We start from the raw sequence: 3,630 nt of genomic DNA on the forward strand, positions 1-3,630 counted from the left end.
TTGGGGCAGGGTTGGACTGCATTGGGGGTGGGGTTGGATGGGTTTGGGGGCAGGGTTGGACTGCGTTGGGGGCAGGGTTGGACTGCATTGGGGGCGGGGTTGGACGGGGTTCGGGGGCGGGGCGGGTCTGGTTGGAATGCCATGCTTCTAGGAATTCTTGTGCATGTCTCTGTTTGGGCTTGTCCGAGGATGGATGCGTTGTCCCAGTCAAAATGATGTCCTTCCTCATCCGTATGTAAGGATACTATGAGAGAGGGTCATGTCTTTTTGTGGCTAGTTGATGTTCATGTATCCTGATGGCGAGTTTTCTGCCTGTTTGTCCAATGTAGTGTTTTGTTACAGTCCTTGCAAGGTATTTTGTAAATGACATTAGTTTTGCTTGTTGTTTGTAAAGGGTCCTTCAAATTCATTAGCTGTTGTTTTAGTGTGTTGGTGGGTTTGTGGGCTACCATGATGCCAAGGGTCTGAGTAGTCTGGCAGTCATTTCCGAGATGTCTTTGATGTCGGGGAGAGTGGCTAGGGTTTCTGGAAAACTAGCCACCAGGATACATGAACATCAACTAGCCACAAAAAGACATGAGTCGAGAGCGTGTTGCTGGGAAAGCACAGTAGGTCAGGCAGCATCTGAGGAGCAGAAAAATCGACATTTCAGGCCAGAACCCTTCATCAGGAATCAGCTCCTCCTCCCACCCTACCCCCCACTAAAACACTATCCCCTCATTCCTGAAATGTTGACTCTCCTGTTCCTCGGATGCTGCCTGACATGCTGTGCTTTTCCAGCTCTCAACTCTGATCTCCAGCATCTGCAGACCTCACTGTCTCTCACAAAAAGACATGACCCTCTCTCACTAGTATCCTTACATACAGATGAGGAAGGACACCACTTCGACTGGGACAACACATCCATCCTAGGACAAGCCAAACAGAGACACGCACGAGAATTCCTAGAAGCATGGCATTCCAACCGAAACTCTATCAACAAAACATTAACTTGGACTCCATTTACCACCCCCTGAAGAAAAGAACAGGAAATGACATCACCATAGGGAATGATGTCGCCACAGGAAATGAAATCACCAATCCAAGGAAACCCAAACACATAAATAGAAAGCGGGCTACACCACCAGTGCTTCATCCGGAGGCTCACTGAGGGTGTTACCCAGTATGGTGACGAAACGTCTGAAAATGAACCTTCCAGCTCAGTGGGCAAAACTACATCCATAAGCTCAACTTGAGCTACATATCTTCTCAAAACTTGCTAATATTTTGAGAGGGTTTGATTTGGTCCATAACACTAGTGCTGTAGAATCTCCTGGTTGGGAGAGTTTGTAGAAGTTTCTAATGTGTCCGAATCAAAATGGAATCCAAGTCCTCAGAACCAAAAGAAGTCTTTAGGCTGCAAAACCAGGAATAATCTTAAAACTGTTCTAGCAGCCTGGGAAGGAAAACGAGAAAGAATTAGTTAGGAAAAATTAAGGAGTGAAGAGAGGGGGATATTTCTCTGGGATTCAGTATCTGTAAAGGGAAATGGTTGAATCTTTGTTGTTATGGCTTATGTTCAGCTCTTTTCAAACTGACTTACATATATATGGTCTTTTCTTTTGTACAATACACTTGTATACTTATGTGAAGAACATTAACAGTCTCCTGTGACTACATTCAGTGACTAAACACCAACTGCAAAACTAAAACTGAGGATCTATCAAGCAAAGTTTCACTCTAGGGACCTGACGTCCAATGTTACCATCAGGTTTTTTTAAAAAATTCACTCGTAGGACATTGGGAGTCACTGGCTGGCCGGCATTTATTACCCATTCCTAGTTACCTTTGAACTGAGTGGCTCGCTAGGCCATTTCGGCCTAGCAATGTGGAGAGTCTCCCACATCGCTGTGGGTTTGAAGTCACATGTAGGTCAGACCAGGTATGGACGGCAGATTTCCTTCCCTGAAGGACATTAGTGAACCAGATGGAGTTTATCCAACAATTGATTCATGGTCATTAGTAGACTCTTAATTCCAGATTTGAAATCAAATTCCACCATCTGCTGTGGCAGGACTTGAACCCAGGGCTCTAGAACATTAGCTGAGTTTCTGGATTAATAGTCTAGAGATAATACCACTAGCCATTATCTCCCCCAGGACCATTTTCTGCCACATCCACCTCACCATATACCTGCTGTCCATGAAATTTAACTCCCCACTCCATCTCCTCTTAAATTACATTAAATGACATCAGGATTGTGACTTGACACATGTGACTCTATGACTATGACTACATTTCCATGCCTGTTTTTTAGGGTGCCCACTATGATGTTCAACTCTTCGGTGTTTGCCTATGCGAGTCCGTTTACTATTGATGTTCACTGTGCTTGATTGGTAGAGCCTGAGTGTGGACTCAGAGAGAAGTCAGCAAAGTGTAGACAGAGCTGAAAGCTCCAGAGAGGTGCATGGAGCAGACACATTAAAGCACAACTCATCACCTCTGAGATATTAGATACACAACAGAATCTTGCTCCATTATAAAGGACTAAGCTTTAATGGTATAGCCTGTTGCTAGTGTTTAGCCTTCTGAGGATTAAACATTTCTGATTTCGTTGATATAGTTTTAGGAAGGAATCCCAGTTTTCCTATCCAGGATTGGGGCTGGAATGTGACTCCAGACCCACAATTTGGAGATGCCAGTGTTGGACTGGGGTGTACAAAGTTAAAAATCACACAACACCAGGTTATAGTCCCACAGGTTTAGTTGGAAGCACTAGCTTTCAGAGCGCCGCTCCTTCATCAGGTGACCTTCATCAGGCTCCGAAAGCCAGTGCAGACACACAATGATTGGCTCTTCGCCCCACAATGGCCTAGGAAGCCACCCAAGAGGGTACACATCACTACACAGACCGCCCATAGGTCTACTTCAATGGCCATTCATCACCAGCCTCTGAAGGATGATGGGGAATGGCCGAGTAAGCAATGCTAAAACACAAAGACTGAATTATAACACAATACATTCCACCTCTGTGTTATCAGTGGACGATGTGGAACTAGCACCACCTAGTGTTCACTAAATAAATCAATTAACAAATTCCAGAAATTCACTAATGCTTAACTCGTGTCGAATGATAGAGCTCATTCCGGAGGCAATTCAGCCCATAATTCCTGTGCCATCCTTTTGCAAGAGCTCGCCAAATATTTTTTTAATTCTACCATGGGATGTGGGGCATATATTGCCCGTTCCTAATTGCCCCTTTAACAGAGCAGTTACAAGTTGACCACATCACTGTAGGCCCAGTGTCACATGTAGGCCTGACTGGGTAAGGACGGCAGATTTCCTTCTCTAAAGGGGCATTAGTAGGTGTCACCTAGCCCACCGCCCTGTGGCTGAACACTTCAATTCCCCCTCCCACTCCATCAAGGACATGCAGGTCCTGGGCCTCCCCCATCACCAAACCCTTATCACCCGACGCCTGGAGGAAGCACGTCTCATATTCTGCCTTAGGACCCTGCAACCACATGGGATCAATGTGGATTTCACCAGTTTCCTCATTTCCCCTCCCCCCACATTATCCCAGTTCCAAGCCTCCAACTCGGCCTCGTCCTCATCTTTCCCGTCTATCCACTCCACAGCCCCCCTCAATCT

The sequence above is a fragment of the Chiloscyllium plagiosum genome, chromosome 41 (assembly GCF_004010195.1).
Source record: "Chiloscyllium plagiosum isolate BGI_BamShark_2017 chromosome 41, ASM401019v2, whole genome shotgun sequence".
NCBI lineage: Eukaryota > Metazoa > Chordata > Chondrichthyes > Orectolobiformes > Hemiscylliidae > Chiloscyllium > Chiloscyllium plagiosum.